Consider the following 16,733-nt stretch of genomic DNA (forward strand, 5'->3'; position numbering starts at 1 on the left):
ATTAGGAAAAAATTAAAATAGAATTCTGTCAGATGAAAACAACCTGTGATTTCAAATATAATTTCACAATCTAGATATATAACATATGCTCTGTTATGTCAAACTTTCCTTTTTCAATATATATCTTGCCTAATACAGTAATTAAAAATAAAGTCATTTAATTTCTACAAAGTACAGCATTTTTAACAACAGAATCTCATTTATATTTATTGAATTTAGAAGAAAATATGGGAAAATATAAAGCAAACTGCTAATAATTATTAGGGTAATTAGGTAGCTATGAATTTTCATTTTCTATTTTATTCAGTCTACATTATTTGAGTTTTATTGGGATAAGCTTTACCAATTAAAAAAGATATTTTTACTTTAAACAATAAAATTTGTAAGCCTACTTCCTTTTAAAATATTTACTTTTTTTAATTTTGGAAGTTATATATAAATACATACTTTGTGTTAAAATTTCAAAAAATATGGACAAAGTTTTTCTTCTTAACCAACCCAAGATAACCACTGCTACGAGTTGATAAGTTTACCTCCAGGCTTATTTCCATGCATTTATCCTCATTTACAAAGGATTTATTATAATAAATAACTTTCAGTCCAAGTATTGGTTTAAAATCATTCTTCTTAATCCTGAAAAAATAACAGTCTTGTCTTTACTAAAAATAAGTACTACTTTGATAACTAGAAAAGGTAATCTTTAGCATAGTGCTAGACTTTTGACAAACAAAATTTAAAATATTTACAGGAGGGAGTCATGACTTTTTTGTATAAATGTGGCTCACAAAGCACAGGAAAGCCTAAGCACCTGGATTTTTCACTTGTAACAACACTAATAACAGCTAATATTTATTGAATTCTTATGAGCATCAGGCAGTGTTTGAAGTGTTGTGAATGCATTAAGCCATCAGATCCTCATAATCCGATGAGGAAGATTAAATTACTGAGCCCCTTTTGCAAATAAGGAAGGTGCGGCTCAGGGAGGTTAAGTAACTTTCACAAAGAACAATATTTGAAGGAGTGGTTTTCAACCCAGAAAGTCTAGGCTCACAGACTGTGCTCTTACCACTACACAGCCTTGCGCCCCAGTGTAAGAGTGTGTGTGTGTGTGTGTGTGTGTGTGTGTGTGTGTGACGAATGTTCATAGGATCAGAGGCTGCTTCTTCTGAAAGATGTGAAATGTAGCCAAACACACATGCACACACACGTATATAGGTATGTGTGTATATAATGTACATATCATTATGTATATGTAATATAGGTATACATTTAATTACATGTAAGTAGTATAAACATATGAGAACTATTTTACATCTATAATCATTCCATTTGATATGTTTAAGGAGTTTTACTCACATTACCCCATCTATGGGGAAGGCACAGTAGAGAGTATTGGACCCATTGTACAGGTGGGAAAAACAAGCTCATGGAGAGTAAACTACCATACCCAGGACCTGAGAGCTGGGGAGGCAGAGTGGGAATTAGAGCCCGCATCTTCTGACTTTAAATCCATAGCTGCTTCTACTCACCTCTTCTAAAGGACCCAAAGACATGACTAGAAGCTAATGAACAGCAGTTAGGAAAAGGATCTGCCTCTGTTTAGATCTAGACATTTTTAGAAAAGAGGAGGGAATGGCAGAACTGCTTTTCTGAAGATGAACAGAAAACACAGGAGGAAGAACTCACTTCAAGTTTTGCTTGACTCTCTCCCCTAAGAAGGCTTAACTTCACACAGGAAAACAGAGAAAGTTGAAGTGGGAAGGTAAATACCAAAGTCTGAAGTCCTTTTGAAAAACAAGAGAACTTACAACTGACAGCCTTAGATAAATATAGTCACATTTGGTGGTGATGGGGTAATTGTGATTAATCACAGTATAATATAAATTATTTCTAATGACACTAGATAAACAGATGCTGTGATAATACCTCACCTGGAAATGAAGATACTGCTTACTGATCAGATAATGTAAGGCCGCAAGCACTGCATTTACACTGAGTGGTTCCTTGGTGCATTTACCCACCCCTGTGGCCAGAGGCAAACATTGATAAGCCCAATACTTGGGACCAGAGCTCAGCTGTCACAGTGCTGTGGACATAGTAGGAAAAATGTTTGCTGAATTAAGTTCAATTGGACTAAAACTTTCATGAGGTTGTCCATGCACAGAAGTTCTCTTCCTCCAAAATGCAATCTTTCTACACAGCCTTTAGACCAAAGTTACCACAAATCTGTCTTGAAACAAAAAACAAATAATAATTAGAAATAGGACACACACAAAAAATCATATGTATACCATAAAGATGTGCTCTTCTTTTAATACTGTGATCTTCATAAACTAGAAGAACAACTGTGTACAATTAGATTTTAATTTATGCTGCAAATGAAAAAGTACTTTTTTAAAAGTAGCATTTTAAGTGTCAGAGGAAAGGCATATTAAACTATTATTTCTGTCTCGATGATCATAAAAACATGCATTCTGAAATCAGGACAGCTAGATGCTTAAAAGTCCTACATATAGGGTAATAAATAAGATAAATGAGTAATTGAAATTTTGCATTATGTGGCACCCATAGATTAATTTTTGCAAGGGAACTTATTTCCAGTAATGATCTTAGGAAGTGATCCCTCATTAGTAGCTGTCAGTAAAGAAAGGTGGCCAGCCTTTACCACATACATAAAGTGGCAAAGCTGAATTCTCACTAATTCCTCTAAGACTATTTTACAGATAATTCATCCACTGTAACAAACCAAGCTGATCCTAAGGTTGATCTTGCTGACAGAACATAAAAAGCCTTTTTTTTTCTCCCTCATTGCTACCAAGCATAGAAGTTGTTAATTCAAACAACTGATAATGAGTTTTAAGGAGACACTTAATGTGTAACATGCAAAATGATGCATCATTTTTGTCAAATTCTGTGAAAAATTTAATCCACAAAACAGACATTACCATTAAAGCAAAACTGATCATTAATGGACATTGATTTAACAGCAAAGTTATCACCTATTCACATGTTATATCCTTTGGAGGGATGACTGTGTGTGTGTCCCCATATGCGTGTGTTACACAGTTATAAAAATTCAACTAGTCTCAAAAGTTATTTCTCCTAAGGCCTGTAGTCACCATGCCAGTTCTGTGTTTCACAAATTAGTAGTTTTTAGAAGTAGCTTTTGCTACCTTTTTTTTTTTTTTATGGTAGGTCTATTGTTCAGGTCTTATGCTGATACCATCCGAATGACTTTTAGAGTGTATCATGTCTTTTTATCTGTAATGAATGACTATTAGCATCAACTTTTATTACATTCAAAATAACCATCAATTTCTCCTTCAATTACATGTTTAAATGTCATGTGGTTATGTGCTGTCTCATGAATTAGATAGCAATCAGAACCAGAGTGACTTTAAATTGAACTGACCCATACAAGATAAGTGGTCTGAATTATAGAGAAAAGAAAGAGGGCGGGGGAACAGATTTACAGGGATCATCTGAGAAGAGAAAGAAAGGATAGGTACAGGAGGGACTGCCAAAGACAAGTGCCAGAGGAAATTTCTGCCTTCCTCAATTTTGGGCTTAGCCTTGATGCTAATACGTATCAAGAGATCGACGCATACACATCCCCGAGTCCATCTCTGCCGACGCAGTTGGCTCTCTGGTCTTCCTGTCGCACACACAATGTCTTTTAGAGGGAGCACATGAAAAGCCCTGTTACATTTTAAACCACGAGTTGACATACAGGGTGTGAACTTTAGCCAGTTGTTTACTGAGCGCCCACCAGTTCCAGATATTGTCGTCAGCTCCGGGAATCCAGCAAACAAGACATCTGGGATTCTGACTTTATGGGGCTTTCAGTATAATGGGGAAGAAAGGCATTAAACCAATAATTGTGGATGTTAAGTGCTATAGAGGAGAAGCCAGGCTGCTGTGGAGAAGTGAAACAGACAGGTGAGCATGAAAGGGACTGGGGAGAAAGCTTCTGCAGGCACTGCCACTGAGGCAGCAACCTGAAGGATGGAGCAGAGTTCTCGGTAATGGCTCCACTGCTATTTAGTTCTCAACTCCAAAAGGTGCCATTAACCTTAACCATGATACAAATACATGGATCCCCATCTGTAATTGCACCCTGACTGCCCACTACTGCCTCTGAGGATGAGTAGGATTTAGTTAACTGATTAGCAGAAGAGATGGGGAGAAAATTGTTACACAAAGAAGAGCATTACATCCCTAGGGTAAGAAGAAGCAGGGTGGCTGCAAGAGAAAGTAGGAAACCCAAAGGCTGAGTTTAGCATACAATGTTATAGATTCATCTTTTTCTTCTAAAATAAATTGAAAGTCCATTTACATGAAGTGCATTGAAAATGTTACTTAGAATTAAGATCTAATTTCAGGAGGACAAAATTGGATGTGGGGGTTAAGGTTTAGACTTTTCTAGCAGTAATGCTGAGAACTGGTTGTTGACCAGGATTATTACCATAACAAAATTCTAGCCAAAACTAGAATGTACACTACTTGGGTATGGGAAGTAAGAAATAGCAATGAATCAAGAATGACGCTGAACACCTATGGTCTATTAATCTTTGACAAGAGAGGCCAGAATATATAAAATGAGGGAAACACAGTACCTTCGGCAAGTTATGTTGGGAAAGCTGGATGACCAAATGTACATCAAAAAAGTTAGAACACACCCTCATACCATACACAAAAATAAATTTGAAATGGCATAAAAGCTTAAGTATAAGACATAAAACTCCTAGAAGAGAACATAGGCAAAATATTCTCTGGCATAAATTGTACCAATGTTTTCTGAAGTCAGTCTACCAGGCAATAAAAATAAAAGCAAAAATAAATGAGACTTAATCAAACTAATAAGCTTTTGTGCAGCAAAGGAAACCATACACAAAACAAAAAAACAGTCTGCAGAACAAGAGAATATATTTTTAAATGATGTGACCAACAAAGGTTTAATACCCAAAATATACAAATGGGGGCTTTCCTGGTGATCTAGCAGTTAAGACTTCGCCTTTCAACTCAGGGAGTGTGTCTGACCCCTGGTTGGGGAGCTGAGATCCTATATGCCTTGTAACCAAAAACCCAAAACAGAAACTATACTGTAACACATTCAATAAAGAATTTAAAGAAAATGGTAAACATAAAATCTTTTAAATATATATGTATATATTAACAGCTTATAAATGCTAATAAAAAAATAGGCAGAATACCTAAATAGATATTTCTCAAGAGACAACATACAGATGACCAATAGACGAATGAAAAGATGTATTTCTCTAATAATTAGCTAGTTAATGGTGTTGGACAAGTAAAAGCTACAATGAGGTACCACTTCACACTAGTCAGAATGGCCGTCTTGTAAAAGTCTACAAACAAATACTGGAGAGCACATAGAGAAAAGGAAATCTTCCTATACTATTGGTGGGAATATAAATTGATGCAGTCACTATGAAAAATGTTATGGAAGTTCCTCAAAAAACTAAAAACAGAGTTGCCATATGATACAGCAATCCCGCTTCTGGGAGTATACTTGGAGAAAATTCTAATTTGAAAAGATGCAAGCATCCCTATGTTCAAAGCACATCATTTATAATAGCCAAAACATGGTAGCAGCCTAAGTGTCCTTCAATAGAAGAAAAGATAAAGAAGATGTATGTATAATATACATGTTCTATGGTGTATCTCATATATACATACTTAGATTATTAGCCATAAAAAAGAATGAAATGAAATCATTTGCAAAATCATGGATAGACCTAGAGATTATCATACTAAGGAATGTGAGTCAGAAATACAAAGACCAATGTCATGATATCATTTATATGTGGAGTATACAATATAAACTTATCTACATAATAGAAATAAACTCATGCATAGAGACAGACTTGTAGTTGTCAATGAAGAGGGAGGTAAAGGGAGGGATGGAATGGGGATTTGGGACTAGCAGGTATGAACTATTATATACAGAAGGGATAAACATCAAAGTTGTATTGTCTAGCACAGCAAACTATGTCCCATATCCTGTAAAAATCATACTAGGATAAATACATATATAAATGTGGAGATTCCTGTCTTGAAAGCAAATGATTGTACTGTATCTGAAATAAAGCACAATGGTGGCCAGTTTTTAATACATACAGTTATAGTCATGGATGGAATATACAAATTGAAATATTAAATAGGAAGTGATATGTGGTTTTGAAGGGAAGAAGTGGAATTGTTGGAGATATAAACTTTGGAATAAAATATCCTATTTCAGCATACTTAAATCAACTTATTTACAAAAGTAGAGATTACAAATCAGTTCTACTAAAATACTTTATGAAACCACATAAGTGAACAAGAAACTTTTATTTTATATTCAGGTAGCCTTTTCCCCCCACAGATAACTATGAATAGCTATAAAGTTTCTTGAATGCTACAATTTTTAAATCTAACATGCTATCATTTAATTCATAGCATATACTTTGTTTTCATATTGAAAATGTTGTATACCAATCTCTGAATTTTGATTATTTCTATTATATTATGTTTAGGCATTAGAAGCATTTGTTAAAGACGTGTATATTTCCAAAGTTCTCTCCATAGCTACTAGCTGAAAGTACCAATGACATTTTGCAATCAGCTGAAGCAAAGACCTTTTAGCCCAGGATATTAGAGGAGAGGAACTGTGACTAGTTTTTAGACTAGAGATCATTTCTACTTGTAAAGTTCCTGAAGAACTCACAGTGATCAGAGTAGGATCCCAGGGAAAAGAAGCAAGGATGTGGCTACTCAAAACCTGTTCTGGGTTCTAAAGGGACAGAATGAATGTGGCACTTGAGGTTTAGTGCAGAACACTGGGTCAGAAAGAGTACTGGACTGGCTAAAATATTTGTTGAGGTTTTCCATAAGATGCTATAGAAAAAAAAACAGAATATTTTGGCCAACCCATATCCCAGTATTCAAATGCCAGGAAACCTGATCCGAATTAAAGAATATTCATGCCATTGGCTTATTTGGTAGCGGTACTCCTCACCCCTCCACCTCCCAAATATACTATGGACACAAGACTCTGATTTCTAAAAATACGTATCACAAACAATACACAAAGTTCACTCACTCATGCACAGATGCTTTTTCATGGGCACAATGGGAATCAGTCCCCTCTGGGAGAAGACAGGTAGATAGAAGGTTCACATTCTCCTTCATGTTCTCAGTATCAACACTTGTTTCCAACTCTACATTTGTCCTTTAAAGATTCTCTGGTTTTCTAGCTAATGACACCAAGAAGAGAAGGAATTGCCCCCAGCACTCATTGTCTGGTATAAAATTTCTTTGAGGGGTCCCCTCAATCCTCATATCCTTTATCTCTTCTCCAAGTAGCCCCTCAACATTAAGCACTCATTCAGTTCAGTCGCTCAGTCATGTCCGATTCTTTGAGACCCCATGGACTGCAGCATGCTAGGCCTCCCTGCCCATCAGCAACTCCCAGAGTTTACTCAAACTCATGTCCATTGAGTCGGTGATGCAGTCCAACCATCTCATCCTCTGTCATCCCCTTCTCCTACCGCCTTCAATCTTTCCCAGCACCTGGGTTTTTCCAATGGGTCAGTTCTTCACATCAGGTGGCCAAAAGTAAGACTTTCAGCTTCCACATCAGTCCTTCCAATGAATATTCAGGACTGATTTCCTTTGGGATGGACTGGTTTGCTCTCCTTGTAGTCCAAGAGACTCTCAAGTCCAAGACTCTTCTCCAATACCACAGCGCAAAAGCATCAACTCTTCGGTGCTCAGCTTTGTTTATAGTCCAACTCTCACATCCATATATGACTACCGGAAATACCATAGCTTTGACTGGACAGATCTTTGTTGGCAAAGTAATGTCTCACAGCCTTAAACCACTGCCAACTCTGCAATGCCATCTCTGAAATATTGTCCAAACATATTAATATTAATCTTTCTGCCATTAATGTTTTTAAAATCTTCTCTAAATTTTCTGGGGATAGGCAGACCTTTATTCAAGCACATTATTTCTCGTTTTTTACCTACATACTTTCCTGTTGTACTTACTGGCATAAACTCCCATCTTAAGTTCGCCATCACCACTAACAACTTTAAGCACCATTACAATCAACAGAGGTAAAACCAGTGTTAAATCTAAAACATAACCTAGACTCCTGGAATATAATTCAACTAGATCAAAATGGATTTAGTGAATCCTGTAAATCATGCTGAGATTCATGCCAATATAGAGAACTAAAATGTTAACTTAGAAACAACATTATATACATGCAACAGTTTTCAAGGGTTGTGTTCTTCTTAAAGAAGATGCTCTCTGAATTAGTATAAAAATATTAAACAAGGAGTCTTGAACTTCTTGTGTAAAGAGGTCAAAATATTTACCAGCCTCTTTTTAAGCCCTAAGATGTAAAGGACTTAAAAAAAATTTTTTTTAACACTAACCCTCTTCATTTTCATTTAACTTTCTAAACATCACAGTGGCTAAGATATTACTTGAAAATTAAACATATATTTGAAGAGTGAACTGATACCAAGTCAGGTTACAGCACATTAGAGGGTGAAAAGCATAATTTAGTTCTTGTAAGACAGGCTCCAACTTAAGCTAAACCAGATAAGGGGATCCCAATGTCAAAGCACACCTTGGCTTCTACTGCAAAACCATCAGGAATCAGGAGGGGGGCTTTTTGAAAATTGTAAACAAACTCAACTTTTTACTTCTTAAAGAAAAGATAAATCTTTTCATGGTTTTCGAGGCTTAGACATGTGAAATCAAGGTGTTGACAGGGTCATGCTCTCTTGGAAGACTGACCTTGTCCCGCTTCTGCTGGTTGCTGACAGTCCCCTCAGTTTTCTTGGATTGTGGCTGCATCACTCTGGTCTCTTCCTCTGTCGTTTCATGGCCTCCTTCACTCCAGTGTGTCTATGTGTAACCAAATCTCTCTCTCCTCATAAGGACACCAGTCAATGGAGTTAGTGCCCAGCTAATCCAGTATGACCTCATCTAAATATAGTTAACATAGCAAAGACCATATTTCCACAAGGTCACATTCATAGGTATTGGGAGATTAGGACTTAAATACATCTTTTGTGGAGACAAAATTCAACTCACAACTTTGGAAACTCATATGGGTCAGAAACTCTGGTCCATATAAAGAAAAGGACAGATTTGGTAAGGAATAAATGAAATACACCAGGAGCCACACTCACACAGAAGATGCAGAGGACCACGAGGCCAAAGTCAGCCGCCCATCAGAGCTCTGTAAATGCAAGTCACACTCTGCCACAGTGTTTTCTGGACCTGCTCAACCTCAAAATCTTCATCAGAAGTAGAAAAAAAAAAAAAAAGGAAATTGACTAAAGAGAGGAGAGGCCTTTCAGTTACCCATAAATAACTAAAAATGTCGGTCCCTTTGGCTACTTAGACTAAATCTCACAATGATTAAACCTCCATATAATAAGGATAGTAGCAATGCCATACATCCACTTCCATCTTGTAATTATTGCAATTAAGATGAAGGTATCTTAACCCTCTTCCCCAAAAGAGAAGATGTAAAATCCTATCCATTACCACATCCATATCTGGGAGATACTAATTCCCCTTCCAGTTTGGCCACAATGCCAGCTGAATATTTTCTAATCTAATGATAAAATTGCAAAACTAACAATACCAACAAAACTGACAGACATGTAGCCAAACTGACCAATAAAGAGAGAGAGAGAGTTAGAAAGGAGGGAGGAAGACAAAGAGATGCACAACCACCCACATTCCTTGTATAAGATAGGAAAATAAGAAAGAAGGAAGATGACTTTTTAAAGGAAGATGACTTTTTAAAGTAAGATTATTTAAAATGTTACTTAGAATTAAGATCTAATTTCAGAAGAGCATAATTGGATGTTGGAACTAAGGTTTAGACTTTTCTAGCAGTAATGCTGAAGACTGGTTGTTGGCCAAGATTATGACTGTAGCAAAATTCTAGCCAAATGTAGAATGTACACTACTTCAGTGTGAGTATTAAGAAAGACTAGTGAATCAAGAATGACCAGGAACACTTATGGCTAACTGATCTTTGACAAGGAAAGCAAGAATATATAAAACAAGGAAACACAGTCCCTTCAGCAGGTGGTATTGGAAAAGATGGATAGCTACAGGGAAATCAATAAAGTTAGAACACACCCTCACCATACACAAAAATAAACTCAAAATAGCTTAAAGACTTCAGTATATCAGAGAGTGTTTTGCCTATGTTCTCCTCTAGGAGTTTTATAGTTTCTGGTCTTACATTGAGATCTTTAATGAAACGAGTCGCCAGTCCAGGTTCGATGCACGATACTGGATGCTTGGGGCTGGTGCACTGGGACGACCCAGAGGGAGGGTATGGGGAGGGAGGAGGGAGGAGGGTTCAGGATGGGGAACACAGGTATACCTGTGGCGGATTCATTTCGATAGTTGGCAAAACTAATACAATATTGTAAAGTTTAAAAATAAAATAAAATTTTAAAAAAAGACTTCAGTATAAGACATGACACCATGAAACTCACAGAAGAGAACATGGGCAAAACATTCTCTGACATGTAACTTATCATTGTTTTCTAAGGTCAGTCCACCAAGTCAATTGAAATAGAAAAAAAAATGTACAAATGAGACCTGATCAAACTAATAAAATTTTGCACAGCAAATGAAAAATAAACCACAGAGACAATCTACACAATGAGAGAAAACATTTGCAAACTGTGAGACCAACAAGGGTTTATTATCCAAAATATGTAACCAGCTTCTATAAATCAGTAACAACAATAACAAAACAACCTTATCAAAAAATAGCTAAATACCTAAATAGACTTTGTTTCAAAGAGGACACACAGATGGCCATTAAGCACATGAAAAGATGTTCAACATCTCTAATTTTTAGAGACATGCAAGTAAAAACTAAAATGAGGTATCACCTCACACGGCTCAGAACGGCCATCATTAAAAACGCTGTAAGTAACACATGCTGGAGGGTTTGGAGTAAAGAGAACCCTCCAAAACTGTGGGTGGGAATGTAAATTGGTGTAGACCCTATACAAAATAGAAGGGAGTTTCCTCAAAAAACTAAAAACAGACATGCCATATGATCCACCAATCCCACACCTGGGCATATATCCAGAGAAAACTTTAATTCAAAAAACTCTAATTCATCCATAAGGATGTCAGTTCCCTTTTTTGGGACCTCATCCTACATATCACTTTATCTGGCTGTTTATATGTATCTTTTGATAGCCTTTTATATATAATAAATTGGTAAACTAGCAAGGAAAAAGGATGAAAAACATACAAAAAAATTCAAAAAGACTCATGCACCCCTATGTTCATAGCAGCAGAATTTCAATAGCCAAGACATGAAACAACCTAAGTGCCCATTAACAGATGAATGCATAAAGATACACACAATAAAGAAAGAATAGAATAATGCCATTTGCAGCAATCAGATGGATCTATAGATATATCATACTAAGTGAAGTATGTCAGAAATAGAAAATATCATATAATATCACTTATATGTGTGATCTAAAATATGACACAAATGACCTTATGTACTAACAGGAAAAAAAAAACCACATACATAGAGAACAGACTCGTGGTTGTCAAGGGTGAGGGAAAACAGAGGAGGGATGGATTAGGAATTTGGGACTGGCAGATGTGAAGTATCATACTATTATACATGTGCTTAGTCACTCAGTCATGACTCAGTCATTTGTGACCTCGTGAACTGTAGCCCATCAGGCTCCTCTGTACATGGGATTCTCCAGGCAAGAATACTGGAGTGGGTTGCCATTTCCTTCTCCAGGAAATCTTCCTAATCCAGGGATCAAACCCATGTCTCCTGCATTGCAGGAGGACTCTTTATACTCTGAGCCATCAGGGATATAGAATGGATAAACAACGAGGTCCTGTTTTACAGCACAGGAAACTATATTAAGTATTCTGCAACACATCACTAGGAAAAATAAATAAGAACATAAATGAAGAAAGAATAAATAGAGATTCCTGTCTTGAAAGTGAAGGATTATACTATCTTGAAGCATAATTGTGGTCAGTTTTTAAGTTGCATATTGGATGTGGATGTAACATAGCAACTGAAATACTGAATAGGAAGTGGCATGTGGTTTTGAAGGGAAGAAGAAAGATCATATGTAAATTTTGGAATAAAATAACCAATTTGAGTATATTTAAGTCTACATATTAGCAAAAGTAAGGGGATTAGACAGAAATAATATTAAAATACTTCAGTGCTTTATAAAGTCACCTACATGATGAAGAAACCTCTATTTTACATTCTAGTAGTTTTCTTTTTCCCACAAAAATGACTAACTATAGAGTTTCCCCAGTGCTGCAATTTTGATATCTATATGCTGTCATTTAATTTAGAGCATATACTTTGTTTTCATTTTGAAAATGCTGTGTATAAATCTCTACATCTTTGATTTTCTCCATTAAATTATTTTGTTATAAATATTTGATAAAGATATAAACCAAATATCTTTATAAATATATAAACCAAAGCTCTCTCCGTAACTACTTTACTGACCAAAACTGCCAGTGGCACTTCACAAACACATGCAGCAAATACTTTCCAGCCCAAGATTTCAGAGAAGACCATTCATGACAAATATTTTAGATGAGTGGTCACCTCTGCTTATAAAGTTCCTTTGTTCCTGGAAAATTCACAATGATCAGAATAAAAGCACAGGAATAAGGAGTGAGGATATGGCCACTCAAAACTTGTTTGGGCTTCTAAAGGCATGAAATGAATGTACTTCAGGTTTGGTCCAGAACACTGGGTCAGAAAACAGTTGACCAAAAAGTTCCTTTGAGGTTTTTCATAAAATTCTGCAGCAAACCTGAATAGACTTATTGGCCGACCCATATCTTAAGGCCAGGAACCCTGCTCAGGACTGAAGAATGTTCATGGCTCTGGCTTATTTTGTGACAGTACCAAGCCTTCCTCCACCCCCCAGTTGTACTGTGGACACAGGACTCTGATTTTGCAAAAACACATCACAAACTGTAATATACAAAGTACACTCACCTGTGCACAGATGCTTTCTCGTGGGCACAATGGGTGATCAGTCCCCTCTGGGGAAAGACAGGTGGACAGAAAGCTCACATTCTCCCTCATGTCCTCAATACCGACAACTTGATTCCAACCTTGCCTTGATCCCTAAAGACTGTCTGGTATTCTAGTTAACAGGCCCCCAGAATAGAGGTGCTGACCCAGCATTCATTCTCTGGTATAAAGTTCCTTTGGAGCCCCCTCTGACCTCATATCCTTTCTCTCTTCTCCAAGCAGCCCCTAGACAGTAGCATAAGATAACCTTAAAATACTGCCAAGTCTGCAGTGTTCTCTTTGAAAAATTGCAAAACATTAATTTTAATCCTTCTGTATTTAACCTTTTTACAAGCTTCCCTTTGTTTTCCTGGGATAGGCAGACCTTTCTTCAGACCCATTCTTTCTCATTGTTCGCCTACACGCTCTTAACTTGTTCGACACACGGTTGTAAACTCCCATCTTAAGTTTACCATCTGCACTGATAAGTTTACCTACCAATGACACAGGTAAAACTAGTATTAAATTGAAAACGTAACCCAGAAGCCTGGAACACAATCCTACTGGATCAAAGTGGATTTAGTAAATACTACAAATCATTCTGAGATTCATGCATATATAGGGAAAGAAAGAAAGAAAACGAAGTTGCTCAGTCGTCTCTGACTCTTTGCGACCCCATGACTGTAGCCCACCAGGCTCCTCTGTCCATGGGATTTTCCAGGCAAGAATACTGGAGTGGGTTGCCATTTCCTTCTCCAGGAGATCTTCCAATCCAGGGATTGAACCCAGGTCTCCCGCATTGTAGGCAGACCCTTTACCGTCTAAGCCACTAGGGAAGCCCCCTATAGAGGGAACTAGGTGGTTAATTTTAGCTCAGAAACCACAGTATACATATATGTAACAGATGTTTTAAAAAGGAGTATCTTGAAGGTTTTTGGAGCTATAAGGAAGATTCACGCAGAATGGCTGCAAAATTTAAATAAGGAGGTTGAAATTCTTGTCTGAAATGGTCAAATATATTTACCAGCCAACTGTGAAGCCTGATAATGAAGATGACTCTTTTTTTTTAAACTCTTGACTTTCTTAGTCTTTTTATTTTATTTTATTTTATTTTTAAACTTTACATAATTGTATTAGTTTTGCCAAATATCAAAATGAATCCGCCACAGGTATACATGTGTTCCCCATCCCGAACCCTCCTCCCTCCTCCCTCCCCATACCATCCCTCTGGGTCGTCCCAGTGCACTAGCCCCAAGCATCCAGTATCGTGCATCGAACCTGGACTGGCAACTCGTTTCATACATGATATTTTAAATGTTTCAATGCCATTCTCCCAAATCTTCCCACCCTCTCCCTCTCCCACAGAGTCCATAAGACTGTTCTATACATCAGTGTCTCTTTTGCTGTCTCATACACCGGGTTATTGTTACCATCTTTCTAAATTCCATATATATGCATTAGTATACTGTATTGATGTTTTTCCTTCTGGCTTACTTCACTCTGTATAATAGGCTCCAGTTTCATCCACCTCATTAGAACTGATTCAAATGTATTCTTTTTAATGGCTGAGTAATACTCCATTGTGTATATGTACCACAGCTTTCTTATCCATTCATCTGCTGATGGACATCTAGGTTGCTTCCATGTCCTGGCTATTATAAACAGTGCTGTGATGAACATTGGGGTACACGTGTCTCTTTCCCTTCTGGTTTCCTCAGTGTGTATGCCCAGCAGTGGGATTGCTGGATCATAAGGCAGTTCTATTTCCAGTTTTTTAAGGAATCTCCACACTGTTCTCCATAGTGGCTGTACTAGTTTGCATTCCCACCAACAGTGTAAGAGGGTTCCCTTTTCTCCACACCCTCTCCAGCATTTATTATTTGTAGACTTTTGGATTGCAGCCATTCTGACTGGTGTGAAATGGTACCTCATAGTGGTTTTGATTTGCATTTCTCTGATAATGAGTGATGTTGAGCATCTTTTCATGTGTTTGTTAGCCATCTGTATGTCTTCTTTGGAGAAATGTCTATTTAGTTCTTTGGCCCATTTTTTGATTGGGTCATTTATTTTTCTGGAGTTGAGCTGTAGGAGTTGCTTGTATATTTTTGAGATTAGTTGTTTGTCGGTTGCTTCATTTGCTATTATTTTCTCCCATTCTGAAGGCTGTCTTTTCACCTTGCTAATAGTTTCCTTTGATGTGCAGAAGCTTTTAAGGTTAATTGGGTCCCATTTGTTTATTTTTGCTTTTATTTCCAATATTCTGGGAGGTGGGTCATAGAGGATCCTGCTGTGATGTATGTCAGAGAGTGTTTTGCCTATGTTCTCCTCTAGGAGTTTTATAGTTTTTGGTCTTACATTTAGATCTTTAATCCATTTTGAGTTTATTTTTGTGTATGGTGTTAGAAAGTGTTCTAGTTTCATTCTTTTACAAGTGGTTGACCAGATTTCCCAGCACCACTTGTTAAAGAGATTGTCTTTAATCCATTGTATATTCTTGCCTCCTTTGTCAAAGATAGGGTGTCCATATGTGCGTGGATTTATCTCTGGGCTTTCTATTTTGTTCCATTGATCTATATTTCTGTCTTTGTGCCAGTACCACACTGTCTTGATAACTGTGGCTTTGTAGTAGAGCCTGAAGTCAGGTAGGTTGATTCCTCCAGTTCCATTTTTCTTTCTCAAGATCGCTTTGGCTATTCGAAGTTTTTTGTATTTCCATACAAATTGTGAAATTATTTGTTCTAGCTCTGTGAAGAATACTGCTGGTAGCTTGATAGGGATTGCATTGAATCTATAAATTGCTTTGGGTAGTATACTCATTTTCATTATATTGATTCTTCCAATTCATGAACATGGTATATTTCTCCATCTATTAGTGTCCTCTTTGATTTCTTTCACCAGTGTTTTATAGTTTTCTATATATAGGTCTTTAGTTTCTTTAGGTAGATATATTCCTAAGTATTTTATTCTTTCCATTGCAATGGTGAATGGAATTGTTTCCTTAATTTCTCTTTCTGTTTTCTCATTATTAGTGTATAGGAATGCAAGGGATTTCTGTGTGTTGATTTTATATCCTGCAACTTTACTATAGTCATTGATTAGTTCTAGTAATTTTCTGGTGGAGTCTTTAGGGTTTTCTATGTAGAGGATCATGTCATCTGCAAATAGTGAGAGTTTTACTTCTTCTTTTCCAATTTGGATTCCTTTTATTTCTTTTTCTGCTCTGATTGCTGTGGCCAAAACTTCCAAAACTATGTTGAATAGTAATGGTGAAAGTGGGCACCCTTGTCTTGTTCCTGACTTTAGAGGAAATGCTTTCAATTTTTCACCATTGAGGATAATGTTTGCTGTGGGTTTGTCATATATAGCTTTTATTATGTTGAGGTATGTTCCTTCTATTCCTGCTTTCTGGAGAGTTTTTATCATAAATGGGTGTTGAATTTTGTCAAAGGCTTTCTCTGCATCTATTGAGATAATCATATGGTTTTTATTTTTCAATTTGTTAATGTGGTGTATTACATTGATTGATTTGTGGATATTGAAGAATCCTTGCTTAGTCTCTTTATTTAAATTTCTAAACACCACATGGGCTAAGCATTTATTTGAAAATGAAACATATATTTGATGAGTGATCTGATACCA

The 16,733-nt window shown here is 36.7% G+C and overlaps 1 protein-coding gene across 1 annotated transcript in view; it reads left to right on the top strand.

Annotated features, from left to right (window-relative positions):
* The window catches only part of TENM3 (teneurin transmembrane protein 3), a 2,452,009-nt gene that overhangs the window by 1,124,998 nt on the left and 1,310,278 nt on the right, over nucleotides 1-16,733 (top strand). The window lies entirely within an intron of this gene.

The sequence above is a fragment of the Bos grunniens genome, chromosome 27, assembly GCF_055505025.1.
Source record: "Bos grunniens cultivar Pamir isolate PY7600 chromosome 27, Bosgru_T2T1.0, whole genome shotgun sequence".
In the NCBI taxonomy this organism is placed as follows: Eukaryota; Metazoa; Chordata; class Mammalia; order Artiodactyla; family Bovidae; genus Bos; species Bos grunniens.